Source organism: Pseudonaja textilis, chromosome 15 (assembly GCF_049901715.1).
Source record: "Pseudonaja textilis isolate UNSWEBS1 chromosome 15, rPseTex1.2, whole genome shotgun sequence".
NCBI lineage: Eukaryota > Metazoa > Chordata > Lepidosauria > Squamata > Elapidae > Pseudonaja > Pseudonaja textilis.
Genome location: NC_142004.1, coordinates 4,592,575 through 4,607,500, shown reverse-complemented (window position 1 = coordinate 4,607,500; position 14,926 = coordinate 4,592,575). Strand labels below are relative to the sequence as shown.

The window sequence follows — 14,926 nt, the reverse complement described above, 5'->3', positions numbered from 1 at the left end:
TGTCAAAACACAGCTTTGATTGCAAGGCAAAGTATGGGGATGTGTGCATCTGTGTGTTTGAAGACCCCTTGATGAAGACGAAAACAAGGCTGTGCAATCACTCTTTGAGCCATCTTGAGCAAATTGAGTTTGTCTACAATCCACCCAAGCCTTTTAAGAGCTTGTACAACGTGATGGTCTTGATGTTGCCGCATACTTTGGCGGGCCAGGGTGGAAGATGAGAACCTCTCTTTCAAAGGCTGTGAGGAAGAACAACAGTTGTGTTGATCCAGAAAACTCTGACTGAACCCAATTAATCAAACGTGGACTTGATTTGAATCATGTGCTATGCTTGGTCACCTCTCTGATATTCTATCCTTATCCTTCCCTAGACTAAACCTTGATTGATGTCAACTCCGTGGCCCTCTTCTTCTTTTTAAGTCTGTGGGATAGAACAACAGTTCCGACATCAAAAGTTGGATTCTTGGCTCCAGGCGGATCATTTTCACAGAAGGGACCTGGGCAAGTCTAAAATTGCCGGGATATTTATGAGGGCATGAGAAAATGTCTCTTCCACTCCTCCAATTCTTCTCGTGGTTTGCCCGAAGATCTCAAAGTTGGGGACGAGAAATGAAAATAAAGTAAACCAAATTCTAGGAAGTCTAAGAAAAGGCCAAATTACACCCTTGTGTTTGTCTCTGTTTTTCTTGTCTGGAGGAGGAGGAGGAGGAGGAGGAGAAGGAGGAGGAGGAGGAGGAGGAGGAGGAGGAGGAGGAGGAGGAGGAGGAGGAGGAGGAGGAGAAGAAGAAGAAGAAGAAGAAGAAGAAGAAGAAGAAGAAGAAGAAGAAGAAGAAGAAGAAGAAGAAGAAGAAGAAGAAGAAGAAGAAGAAGAAGAAGAAGAAGAAGAAGAAGAAGAAGAAGAAGAAGAAGAAGAATCACATTTATTACACATCTTTAATTCATTCTGGTGCTGGAAAAAGATTGGGCAATTGCTTGCTTTGTTTGCAAAAAGAGGTTGCATTTACTGAGCTGAGGCACTACAAAATCCTGACTTTAATTCCGGGAGTGGTAAATGAATAAGAAATTTAAGAAACTGGGAAATGAGCTGTGGCGGTGGTTCTCTCCCTTGGCAACTTTAAGATATGTGGACTTTAACTCCCAGAATTCCCCAGCCAGCCTGCTATTGTTATTAGAATTTTTAAAATCAGAGAGGTCAAAGGTATCATAGATACCTAATCAAACCATTGCTCAGTGCAGGATCCACTAATAACAAACTATTGTTATTATTTCAATTATTCTCCCAATAGCATGTTCATCAGATGTTCAAGGGTTGTTGTTTTTTTTAAAGTGAGACAATCCTCTTTTTTGGTGTGGGGGAGTATGTGTGTTAGGTTTTAGTTAACGTTTTAGGGGAAATAGGCTGCCGGTTTTAGTTTCTGGGGTTTTTTTCTGCTGTGTTTTTTTTTTTAAAGTTTACATATTTATATTGTAAGCTACCCAGAGCCTTTTAGGAATGATTGGCGCATGTATTCTGTAAAATAAATAAATAAAGCGAATGAGACAGCCAGCAACCATTGAAAAAGATACACATGTTTATTTCTATAAACTAGATGAAATTGAAAAGATCTGGCAACCCAGGAGAGGATGTCCCATTTCAACCCCACAGTGAGTTAAGTCAAAAGACGGAGGATGGGGAGCCATTGGATTAACTGTGGGGATGAGTTGGAAGAGAGAGAGAAAGGGGGAAAAGAGAGGAAACGAGAACTGTAAACAGATAAACAGATAATCAGAGTTCGGAAGGGGCCTTGTAGGTCATTTAGTCCAACCCCGCCCCACCCAAACAAGAGACCCTACGCCATTTCTGACAAATGGCAGTCTAGTCTCTTCTTGAAAGTCTCAAGTGATGACACTCCCACAACTTCCGAAGGCAACTTCTGTTCCATCGGTTAATTGCCCTCACTGTCAGAAAAATTCCTCATTTCCAGGTGAAATCTCTCCTTGTTCAGTTTCCATCCTTTATTCCTTGTCTGGCCTACAGGTGCTTTAGAAAATAGTTTGACCTCTTCCTCTATTAGAGGGAAAGAAAAGCATGTGAATACATAAGAAGGAGGGGGGGGAGGAAGGAAGGAAGGAAGGAAGGAAGGGAGGAAGGAAGGGAGGAACGGAGGGAGGGAAGAAGGAAGGAAAGAAAGGGAGGGAGGGGGAGAAGAAGGAAGAAAGGAAGAAGAAAGAAAGAGAGGGCGGGAGGGAGGAAAGAAGGAAGGAAAAAGAGAGAGGAAGGAAAGATGGAAAGGAAAGAGAGAGAGAGAGAGAGAGAAAGAAAGAAAGAAAGAAAGAAAGAAAGAAAGAAAGAAAGAAAGAAAGAAAGAAAGAAAGAAAGAAAGAAAGAGAAAGAAAGAAAGACAGAAAGAAGACAAAGGAAGGGAGGGGGAAAGGAAGGAAGGGATATGAGTGTCAATTTTATTATAGAGTGACTTTTCTTACCAAAGTTTTTCTTCTTAATCGAAGGCAGCCCACAAATGCAGAAAGTTGCCAAGAAATGATCGTCAGACTCAATCAGAATAACAATAACAACGCATTGCCAAAGCAGCCTTCCAAACCAAACCAGAATGAAAACTGAAATCTAAAGTGGGCTTATTTTTCAGAAGAATCCTATTTCTTAAAGTCAGGCTGGGCTCCGTGTTCCGTTCGATCCTCCCTTTAATTCCATTCCGGGGACAGATTAAGTCACCAAGAGGTGAAGATGCGATAAAAGATTCCAGTCTTCCCTCTTGGTGCAGTTCTTGGAGCCGCGAAATGTTGCACAGCTGCCAACATGACACATCTGGAAACTTCACACTGAGCCACCTCGTTGCTTCACGGCATGTGGTTTTAAAGCGAAGCAACTGCTGTCACTTACTGGTGACTAAACAGCCCACTAAACTTATAGCCTGACTCACTTTATCTCCATCATCATCATAACAGGCATCTCAGTTGGTACTCTAGACATCTGGTGGCAGTGAGTTCCTCAGCTCAAAGCAATTCTGGCCAGAGAACAGACAATGCTAGCAACTGGACTTAATTATTTTAGTGGGCTTGAGGCTGTAACAGTGAGTTTTTTCTCCCTTCCATCAAAGACTGTTGTTGCTTCAAATGTGTGTTGCCAGCACAGATGCAAAACCTCCAGGGCCTTGGTAAGACCACACTTGGAATATTGTGTCTGGTTTTAGTTGCCACCATATAAAAGAGCTGTTTTATATCTAATAGTACACAACTAGACACAAGGACAGGTTTTCCCCAAATGTCACCGCTATGCTAAAAAAACCAATTCCCACAACAATGTCAAATTATGAAGATTGTATTACTATTATTCTTCTCATCCTTCCTGGTACCTATCACTTCCCACTTGTGGCTATAACCGTGTTGCTTGTACCATTTATAAGTTATATTGTTTCATTTGTTTCCGGGTATGATTCCATTGCTTATTAGTAACCTACGACGATCATCACTAAGTGTTGTATCTTATGATAATTGATGAATGTATTTTATTTTTTCTTTATGTACAGTGAGAGCACACTTGGCCTATATAGTATCCCATCCCATCCCATTCTGCATTCTGCATTCTGCATTCTGCATTCTGCATTCTGTATTCTAGTCTATTCTATTCTATTCTATTCTATTCTATTCTAGTCTATTCTAGTCTATTCTAGTCTATTCTATTCTATTCTATTCTAGTCTATTCTAGTCTAGTCTAGTCTAGTCTAGTCTAGTCTAGTCCATTCAATTCCATTCCATTCTGTTCTAGTCTATTCTATTCTATTCTCTGTTCTGTATCTATTCTATTCTCTGTTCTGTATTCTATTCTATTTTATTCCATTCCACTCCACTCCACTCTACTTACTCTACTTACTTTCAGAAGAGATTGGACAGCAAAATGATAGAAGCTCAGAGGTGGTTATTCAGCCGGTTCTGACTGGTTCTGGAGAACCGGTAGCGGAAATTTTGAGTAGTTTGGAGAACCGGCAAATCCCACCTCTGACTGGCCCCGCCAACCCCATCTCTTCTCTGCCTCCCATTGAATCCCAGCTGATCAGCTGAGTCTTCTTTGGTTGCCCTGCAAGGAGAACGGAGCTGGAAAGCAGGTCAGTGGGGTGGGGGAGGAAATGGAGAATTTACAATATCCTTTCCCCAGAAGTGGGAAGGGAATGGAGATTTTGCAGTATCTTTCCTCGGCCATGTTCACCAAGCCACCAAGCCACGCCCACAGAACACCGCGCCCATCAAGCCACGCCCACAGCTGATCGCCTGGGTTCTTCTTTGGTTGCCCTGCCCAGGAGAACGGAGCTGGAAAGCAGGTGAGTGGGGTGGGGAGGGAAGGGGGATTTTACAGTATATCCTTCCCCTGCCACGCCCACCAAGCCACGCCCACAGAACCATAGTAAAAAAAAAAATTGTGAATCCCACCACTGTACAGGGAGGAGGCAGAGGGCTGGTTTAGAAGACCTCCGAGGCCCCTTCGGTTGTTCTTGTCCTATTTCTGTTGAACCCTTGCCTCATTTCTCACGGCCAGGCTGAGGGCGAGGGTCCTCCTTCCTCGCCTCCCCTCCTCCCCGTGGCAAATCCAATAAACGTCCTCGGAAATGAGCCTCGTTGATTTCATAGAACCGCCTTTCAGATGCAAACACGATGCATTGACTTGAATCCCGAGAGGCACCAGCGGACTCAGTGCTCTATCCGTAAAATGCAACCAGCCAGAAGCGGAGCCCCCTCCCCTCCTCTGGGCCAGCTTTCAAAATGAAATTTACAAGGGTCCCAAGGACATTGTGGGGAAAGGCCAAGGGCGGCCCCGGAGCCGAAGGGGACAAGGGAAGGGGGAGGGGTTCACAGCAATTCAATCAGAGCCTGGCCTTAGCTGTAGAGGAGGGCTGGGGGTGGGGGAGAGAAAGGGGAGGGGGGGGGCGGCTCTCCCATTGACCGCTCTCCTGATTAAATAGATGGAAGTCGTGTTGGCGCGCAAAGGCTTGGAAGGAGCTGCCCATCCTTGCCAAGGGAATGCCAAGGAAGAGGAGTCGTGAGAGGTGGAGGAGTCGGGGAGGTGGGGAGGCGAACTGGGCAGGAGGTGATAAGAGAAGGTCTGAGGAAAGATGGGAGGGGGAGGGGAAAGGAGGGGCAGAATTTAAGGGAAGGGTCCTTTTCTGGGGATTTTGCAAAAGGGAAAAGTTAAAATGGAGGGTGCTGGAAAGGGGAGAAAATGGAGAAAGACCAAAGAGAAAAATGAAAGCAGGAGAATAATGAGAAGAAGGAAGGAAGGAAGGAAGGAAGGAAGGAAGGAAGGAAGGAAGGAAGGAAGGAAGGAAGGAAGGAAGGAAGGAAGGAGAAAAAAGAGAGGAGGGAGGGAAGAAAGGAAGGAAGGAGAGGGAAAGAGGGAGGGAGGGAAGAAGGGAAGAAAGGAAGGAAGAAGAAGGAAAGAGAGGGAGGGATGGAAGGGAGGGAAAGGAAGGAAGGGAAGGAAGGAGAAAAAGAGGGAGGTAGGGAAGGAAGGAGAGGGAAAGAGGGGGGAAGAAGGGAAGGAAGGAAGAAGGAAAGAGAGGGAGTGAAGGAGGGGAGGGAGGGAAAGAGAGGGAGAGGAGAGGGAGGAAGGGAAGGAAGGAGAAAGAGAGAGAAGGAAGAAAGGAGACGGAAAGAGAGGGAGGGAGGGAAGGAAGGAAGGAAGGAGAGGGAAAGAGAGGGAGGGAGGGAGGGAAGGAAGAGAAGATAATTCTTTATTGGCGAAGTGTGATTGGACAAGGAATTTGTCTTGGAGCAAATACTATCAGTGTGCATAAAAGAAAAGATACATTCATCAAGAATCATCATAGGGTACAATAAGCAATCAAATCATATCAGGAAACAGTCAATAAAAATCGTTAGGATACAAACTGACAAAGTTATAGTCATACAGTCACAAGTGGGAGGGAATAGGTGATAAGGAGTGATATGTATGTGTGTGTATGTGTGTGTGTGTGAATAATGTTATAAGTTAAGCTGAGAAATAAGAGTATAGGTGAATAGAATGGAGAAGTAATTGATATAGTTATAGCCTTTTTTAATTAGTGTGAACACTGTTACAGAATCATTGTAAAGAGTGGAAATTGGTTTTAAATGTTGGAATGTTGAACGAATAAATACAGTAATTTTTAAAAAATTAAATCAACATCACTATCCAGAAGAAGGCTTTCGCTGAATTCTTTCCACTTGGAATGTCATTTCATTTCACTTTTTTTTTTTTTAGTAAACTTGAACTCAAAAACAAAAACCACTGAACATTAGGTTTATAAGAAGTTGTGGTTTACCTCCAAAAAGCCTTCAGCTGCTGGAGCTAATCTGTTGCCAAAGAAGCGTTCCATCCTGAATGAGAACAGAGAGAAATGTAACACATTGAAAATAATTCTTTGGGTAATCTTCATTTCTTCTCTGACATTGGCCCTGATGCAGTCAACAAGATATTTCCTGCAGATGGAGGTGTCAATACATTGTGAGAAACTCTAACTCCAAACAAGATCAACAAGATCGTTTGCCCTTTTATGAAACATAATTTAAAATAGATAGCATCTTCCACACCTTCCAAAATGAACTGCTGAAAATCTAATCAAGTCCAGGACCGTAGCATATTGAGGTGGGAAGTGCGTAGTAGTATTCAAATCCTTGTTTCTCAACCTTTGGCAACTCTACATTGGGTGGACTTCAATTCTCAGCATGTTACCAACTTTAAAGAGGCCAAGATTGAAAAATATTGATTTAAAGTATATGGTTGACCAGCCAGGATTAAGTATGGAACCATTTCATGTTCCCACCTAAAATTAGCATTGAAATTTCTAGGTACAGAGGAGGAGGAGGAGGAGGAGGAGGAGGAGGAGGAGGAGGAGGAGGAGGAGGAGGAGGAGGAGGAGGAGGAGGAAAGAAGAAGAAGAAGAAGAAGAAGAAGAAGGAGGAGGAGGAGGAGGAGGAGGAGGAGGAGGAGGAGGAGGAGGAGGAGGAGGAGGAGGAGGAGAGAGCTATCATCTAGAGTGGTTTTTTTTTTAAAAATCAGGCTGCAGAATTTTTCTTTCAACCCAATAAAAGAAGAATATTTGTAGCTCAGGATTGAAATGTATCTTGGTGCTCTCTGAGCTTTGCTGGTTTTCTTGCAGGCGTTTCATTACCCAACTAGGGAATATCTTCAGTACTAGGAGGGAGTGGGATTTGTGGATGAGGAGGAAGAGGAGGAGCAGGAGGAGAAAGAGGAGGAGGAGAAGGTGGAGGAAAAGAAGGGGAAAACGACTGTTGGGATTTGTGGAGAGGAGGAGGACTGTGGGGTCCTTGGTGCTCTCTGAGCTTGGTCGTTTTCTTGCAGATGTTTTGTTACCCAGCTAGGTAACATCTTCAGTACTAGGCAGGAGTGGGATTTGTGGGGAGGAAGAGGAGGAGGAGGGTTTTGAAAATAGACGTGATGCTAGCCATCCTCATTTTATTTTGCAAGGTGCTAAAACGATCACACGCCTTTCCTGCTCCCGCCCTCTCTATCTTTAATTGGGCTGCAACCTTTGGCTTTTGGAATTGTGTATACCGTTTGTATCTTTGATGATGGTAACCTGCCCAGAGTTACCCTGAGTTAAGAATGTTTACAAATCCATAAATGTATTGGAACATATAAAATGCTCGCCGTCATCTCATTGTCATCGTCATCACCGATTGAGGGTTTCCCAAAGTCCTTCACGGTCTGGAACACCAAGGGCCACTCTGGGCCGAAGAGAAAGCTGCGAGGAAATGGATCTGGACCGACAACACCAGTTTCACTCCCGTCTGTTTTCGTCTGCCCTCATTCCGTCAAGTTGCATGGAGGTAGAAACGGCGGTGAGATGACAGATGGGAATGCAAAGCAGGGTTGCTAAGAACCAGGAAAAACAAAACAAGAGGAGGCCTCTTTGAAGGAGCAGGGCAAGAACGGGCATGGACCTGGTGGCATAGGTTGCCCTTTCAGCGGAAAAATTTGGACTGGCTCCTGCTCATACCCGGTTTCCCTGAAAATACAACCTACCCTGAAAGTAAGCCCTAGCTTGATTTTTACACGTGCGCCCAATATAAGCCCTACCCCCCAAAATGAGCCCCAATTAAGATCCTGCCCATTCGAGTGCACGGGTAAAAATTAAGCTAGGGTGGGCGTGGGAGGGTGGAGCTGCCCTACTACTTACCTTTGGACAGTTGTAGTCAGGCCTCGCACACCCCGACACCTGCCTTGCCAGCCCATTTCTTCTGCAGCCAGCAAGGCTGGCAAGGCTTTCCTGAAGGCCTCTGCAGCTGATAACAAAGCTCTGGATCGATCCTGAAGGCTACAGAGGCCTTCAGGAAAGCCTTGCTAGCCGCAGAAGAAGAAGTTCCTGAAGGCCTCTGACCACGAAAAGGAGGCCGGGGGCGACGTGCACAAGTGAGGTTAGTCAGTGGATGACATCTGCCCCCCCAAAAATAAGACCTGGTGCCATTTTTGGTGGCAACAAAAATATAAGACAGGGTCTTATTTTGGGGGAAACACAGTAGATGCCACACATATACACACACCTTCCAAAACGAGGAGGCCTTCTGCCAAGACTCACCCACCCCCACCAAAATTTCACACTCGAAGAATTGAGTTTCCCAACTTCATACTCACCTACAAAAAAAACAACCCACCGCAAGGCATGAAAATTCACCTGGTCGGGGAGAGAACCGGCAAAGAAAGGAGACCATGGAGGGTGGGAATTAGGTTTGCAGGTCAATTTAGTGGTGACTCAGCTCGTCAGAAGCTCTTGGGCTTAAGAGTTGGGGAAGAAGAAAAGGAAGGCCCGTGTATTTAGGTCATAGTTCCCACCCACATTCTTTAAAAAGAAGGATCCTTCCCTTTGTGAAAGTTGCCAAGAGAATCCGTGCCAAGCACAACTTCTCTTACCTAAACAGAGACAAAATATCTGGCAAATTAGCAATCCAGGTAACCCTCAATTTACAACTACAACTGAGCTCCAAAATTCTGTTGCTAAGTTTAAGTTCCTTTAAGAGGAATCAGGCTTATGCCTCTTGTAGCTGTGCAAGGACTCAAGGCTAGTTCCCTGTTTGACTCCTTCTCCCTGCCTGGCTGGGAGTTACCCAACCGATGCACACAAAATAAATGGACAAATGAACGGCTCACAGTTCCCAAAAAACTTCTTTTGGGAGGAGGTCATAATGGACCAAGTAATAATCATAAAAGACCCTGGAAAAGTTAAGAAATTACTGGTGTTTTTCTTTTAGAAAATGGAAATGGGACCTGATGGTTAACTTTCACAGAGAAGCTTCTCAATTTACAACAAGACATAAGAGGATATCAGGAGGAACATGACTGCATTTCTGGATAGGATTGGATTTTTACGATGAGAACTTTGACTCAGAGAGCAGAATTCAGCATTATTAAATGATGCTGACTTATTTGCATGTGACAGTGACAAAGCTCAGAGACTATTACATCTTGAGTGCTCCTAACCCTTATAAATGATAAAACCATAACTGATATTTATGGTATTCGATGAAGGCAGCCAACTGTAGGTTACTCAATAAATTCTGCTTAAGGAAAAATATGAACACGGTCATAAACACAGCAACCCTAGACATGCTTACAGAACTGTATAAACTTTTTTGGAGGTTTACAGGCTATCGAGAATGATGGACGGTAATGATTTTCCATGAAACAGAGATGTGTTTTGCATTAAGAATAATCACAGTATTGTTCTTAAAATGCAACGGGCAGTATCTTCCGAAGATACAATCAACCTGGGCTCCTGAGAGCATGAATGAGAACAGCATGTCATAAATAAATACCTTTTTTTTAAATAAAGAAATAGTATAACAGCTCCATCTGAAAATGGTTTGCACATTACTATACACTGACAACATTCCTAATCATCTGGAAATTAATAGCTTACAGAAATAGACGGGCGAAATCAGAGGCTTCCTCCACGGAGGAAGAGATCCCTTTGCTTTGTTTGATTACAGAATCTGATCTTAGTTTGTTTCATTCTTGGAGGAACCTTTTTAATTCTTTGGTGGATCGCACAGTGGAACAAATAACCGTGAAGATGGTTCTAGCAGGCAAGTGGAATGCAGAGCATTTTTAGAGAGAGTTTAGAAATTCACCGAACTTAGAGATGGAAAAGAGGAAATAGGCAGAAGTCATCATATTCTGTTTATGTTGGGAATGAGATTGTGTTGACCCTTGTCAAGGTGGAGAAGGGCCATTTCCAGAGTTTTGACATGAGAATCTACCTAGGCATTCTGAATGGGTTTAGGATAACTCACCTTGGCCATCTCACCTTGGCCAATTTGCCATAGCCAACTCAACATGGGAAAACTCGTGAGGGGACCATTCAAAAGAGGATAACTCAAGAGAGGGACAAAGGCATTGCGGTGGGCCTTGTCTTGGTTTGGGTTTGAACCTTCTCAAGTTAGAAGCCCCCAAGTCTGGGGTGAGCTAATACTCTGCTTCAGTTACCCTGCATAGTTAACCTCTCTTGAGTTAAAAGGTAAAGGTTCCCCTCGCATATAATACGTGCTAGTTATTTCTGGCTCTAGGGGGCGGTGCTCCTCTCCGTTACAAAGCCGAAGAGCCAGCGCTGTCCGAAGACGTCTCCGTGGTCATGTGGCCAGCATGACTAAATGTCGAAGGCACATGGAACACTGTTACCTTCCCACCAAAAGGGTCCCTATTTTTCTACTTGCATTTTTTACGCGCTTGGTGGTTTTGTAGCAGACGTTTCATTACCAAACTAGGTAACATCAGCAGTTGCTAGAAAGGAGTGGGGTTTGCTCTCTGTTTTATATGCCAGAGGAAGCCCACTAGAACTGATGTTATCTAGTTTGGGTAATGAAACATCTGCAAGGTAACCACCAAGCTCAAAGTTGCTTCAACTCCTGATGGCCACACAAACACATTTACTCTGTTATCTTAGCAACAACTTCCCAGCCCAACCAATAACCCACTGAGTCTCTTCTCCAAACTTCACCAGGTCTGAATCTTCTTAGCTTTTGTGGAGTCTTTGGTGCTGTCTGAACCTGATGGTTTTCTTGCAGATGTTTCATTACCAAACTAGGTAACATCATCAGTGCTAATGAGGGGGTTACATAATACGGGTAATGAAACACCTGCAAGAAAACCAACAAGCATAAAGAACAGAAAGGATCCCACAGCCCACCCCATCCTGAGCTGCAAATATTATCTTCTATCAGTTCAAGAACTTGCACAAAAACCCAGAACGTGGGTGAATTCAGATTCTAATTCTTAATTGGGGTCAGCAACCCGCAGCTCTGGAGCCACATGTGGCTCTTTCATCCCTCTGCTTGTGACTCCCTGTCACTCAAAATATGTGTCACACCTGCCAATGTACGACAGCTGCCGGCACACGATTTATTGAGCTTTTCAACATCACCGCCCCAGTAAGATAAATCCATGGATAAATCTAAGAAAAGAAAAGTTTCAGAAGAAAACAGAATGTTTAATTCAACTCCGTATGCTAGTTTTGTGGCCGTTCAGGAAATAGTCAGGCATGGGAAGGATCTTTATGGCTCCTGGTGTTTTCTTTTCTGGGGGGAACGGGTCCAAATGGTTCTTTGAGTGTTTAAGGATTAAATTTGTGTTTACTAATGTTTCTGTGGGCGTGGCTTGGTGGGCTTGATGTGGCTTGGTGGGCGTGGCAAGGGAAGGATACTGCAAAATCTCCATTCCCTCCCCACCCCACTAACCTGCTTTCCAGCTCCGTTCTCCTGTGCAGGGCAACCAAAGGAGACCCAGCCAATCAGCTGGGATTTGATTGGAGGCAGAGAAGAGATGGGGCAGGGCCAGTCAGGGGTGGTATTGGCCGGTTCTCTGGACTACTCAACATTTCCGCTACCGGTTCTCCAGAACTGGTCAGAACCGGCTGAATACCCACCTCCGGTTTAAGGTTGCTGACCCCTGGGTTATAGAAACGCAGCTGCTGCACAGTGAGAAATGGAACTGAGAATCACCATGGCTCCGCTCAACAACAGTTAAACCAGATTTTTCTGGCTAAAGTCCACATGGAATCCACTCAAGGGATGAGTCTGCAGCTGGCAGAATCCCCATCTCTGATTCTATCAGCTCTTTTTCTTGTGCATTTTCTCCAGCGTCTCTCATGGGTCTAAAAAGACTGGCGGGAAAAAAATTGCGGGATCTTTTTCAGGCAGGAGTTGGCGAGCCCCAGGCTCTGAAAAACCAGAGTGGAGGCCAGATAGGCGCGTTGCTACAAGCTGGAAAGGGGTGGTAGCGGGCCCTTAGGGAAGGAGAACCCATTCATCTCTTCCTTCCTTTCCCCCCGTCATGAAAAAGGTGATTTTCCTAGCCCGAATTCCTGGGGCATCTGGATAACATCTGTCAACAAGGGTGGAGAAGAGAGGCAGGGAAGCCAGCCCACCCCCCCACTTCCTTCCCCCATGGAGTGGCAGACTAGCCAAGGTTGGCTTGAGGGCCGAGAGGCTGCAAGTTCAGCAGATCTTCCAGCCTCGGGTGTCCCTAAGAAGGACAGGAGTTGATGGGATGGTGGAAGTCTAGCTTTCCAAGGAGAAGCAAGGGGCATCAGGGAGAGTCAAAGGGGGAAAAAAAACTGCAGTCGGGGAAGGAAATAGGGCAAGAGAGAATGAGAGAGAGAATGAGAGAGAGAGAGAGAGAGAAGAGTGAAAGAGAATGAGAGAAAGAGAGAGAAAATGAGAGAGAGAATGAGAGAGAGAAAGAGAATGAGAGAAAATGAGAGAGAGAGAAAGAGAAAGAGAGAGAGAAAATGAGAGAGAGAATGAGAGAGAATGAGAGAGAAAGAGAATGAGAGAGAATGAGAAAGAGAGAGAGAAAGAGAAAAAGAGAGAGAGAGAGAGAGGGAGAGAGAGACGTGCATATCTGTTGGATCTCCTGTTGCCTGGAGGGTCCTTCCAGGTTAACCTGCTCCTTTCACCCAGACTGCCTGTCTCCACTGGTCATTTCTGAAGGCCCTAGAAGGGCTTTGACAGTCTCACCTGGAGGCCACAGGTGAGGCATTCCAGCCTCCCAATAAAAACTACTCTCCGGCCCTGCCACCACAACCACCCCTTTTAAGGAAAGCTTCCTGTGGATTATGGGGTTTCTATGAAAGTCCACTAGTTGTGAACCCCAAACAAATAACTTTTCCCCTTGAAGCTTCTTCCTCCTCCTCCTCCTCCTCCTCCTCCTCCTCCTCCTCCTCCTCCTCCTCCTCCTCTCTCTTCTTCTTCTTCTTCTTCTTCTTCTTCTTCTTCTTCTTCTTCTTCTCCTCCTCCTCCTCCTCCTCCTCCTCCTCCTCCTCCTCCTCCTCCTCTTCCTTCAAAAAAAAAGAAAGAAATCCATTACAGTAGGCTTGCTCTAACTCTTTTTCCTTCTTCCGTCCCTCACTCGCTCCCCTTTTTTCTTAACCCTTCCTTCTTTTTCTTGACCCTTCCTTCCTTCTTTTTTATCCTTCCTTTTATCCTTTTTGTTAATGATCCTCTCCCTTTTCTTAATCCTTCCTTCTTTCTTCTTGATCGTCCCTTCCCTCTTGTTGTTCCTTCCTTCTTTCCTTTTCTTGATCCTTCCTACTTTTTTTTAATCCTCCCTTCCTTTTCTTGATCCTATCTTCCTTAATTCCTCCCTTTTTCTTGATCCTTCCTTCTTCCCTTCCTTCCTTCTTCCCTCTCATCAAAGTAGACAAATTGATATAACTATGGAAGCATTAAGCAGCTTCCACTCTCAACCACACCATTCCTGTCCATTCCAGACATTTTAATATGATGAGAGATGTTCTCCGACCCACCTATTCAATTAAAGGAAAGATGTGGTTCTGGAAAACTACCGGATCTGGGCTACAGAAGTCCAAGTAGATACTAGGATGGCAGCCAAAAGGTCCTGATTTTTGCTGCCTGATCTGGCACCTAGAACTATCACACTACAATCCCCAATGTGAGAAAGACAAGGACGTTCACCTTACAGGTAAAAAGATGTTCTGCTAAAGTAGGAATAGATGTCTTCAGCTTCTTGTTTTATTTGCTTCTTTATCTATTTGTGGACTTTCATCCTTCTTCTCCATTGTAATACCCAAGGTGGCTTCGCAGTTGGCTCCCAGATTGGTCAATAGTGATAGATGATGGGAATTCCAATCCAGCGGTTGGAAGACCAGATAAATAAATCCACATGTTGGCCTCTCTCTGTCTTCTGACCCATCTATTTCTGTTCAGTTGTCTCTGTTGAGAAGACCAAAGAGAGGCTGAGGGATCTGACCCATGGTCCTTGGAAATCCTCTATCACCCCACTGATCCTAAGGAGTCTTTCCATCTCAACAGGATGGCAGGTTCTGAAAATGAGCCTTTGTGGTGAATGTCATCTCCAGAATTGGAGCGGGACAGCCAGCAGGCATGGCCTTTACAGAGTCAATCCATTCCACTGTCTTTCACACAAACAGTTTTTTTTTTCACTTTGATCCAAACACCTCTCCCCTCCCTTCCTTTCTTCCTCTTCCTCTCTTTGTCCTTCCTCCATCTTCCTTCCTCTTCCTCTTTCTTTTTCCTCTTTCCTACTCCCTACCTCCATCAGTCTCTCCTTCCTTCCTTCCTTCCTTCCTTCCCTCTTTGTCTTTCCTCCCTTATCAACCTTCCTTCCTTCTCCTTTTTTCCTTCCTATTTCATCTCCATCAGTCTTTCCTTCCTTCCTCTTCCTCTTTGTCCTTCCTTTCTCCACCTTCCTTCCTCATCTTTCTCCTTTTCCTCTTTCCTGCTCCCTACCTCTGTCTCTTCTTCCCCTCCCTCTAGTCCTTCATCCCTTCTCCATCTTCCTTCCTCTTCCTCTTTCTTTTTCCTCTTTCCTACTCCCTACCTCCATCAGTCTCTCCTTCCTTCCTTCCTTCCTTTGTCTTTCCTCCTTATCAACTTTCCTTCCTCTTCCTTCTCCTTTTCCTCC

The 14,926-nt window shown here is 44.7% G+C and overlaps 2 long non-coding RNA genes across 2 annotated transcripts in view; both read right to left on the bottom strand.

The window, feature by feature from the left end:
- The window catches only part of LOC148124634 (uncharacterized), a 135,604-nt gene that overhangs the window by 84,390 nt on the left and 36,288 nt on the right, over window positions 1-14,926 (bottom strand). Inside the window, exon 4 of the long non-coding RNA XR_015739612.1 lies at window positions 13,962-14,214. This is a non-coding gene — a long non-coding RNA (uncharacterized LOC148124634). The remainder of the gene's footprint in view (window positions 1-13,961; window positions 14,215-14,926) is intronic.
- Window positions 1,554-6,824, bottom strand: LOC148124635 (uncharacterized). Its single transcript, XR_015739613.1, has 2 exons — window positions 6,291-6,824; window positions 1,554-2,047 (listed from the first exon to the last, which is right to left on the bottom strand). It is a non-coding gene; the product is annotated as an uncharacterized LOC148124635 (long non-coding RNA).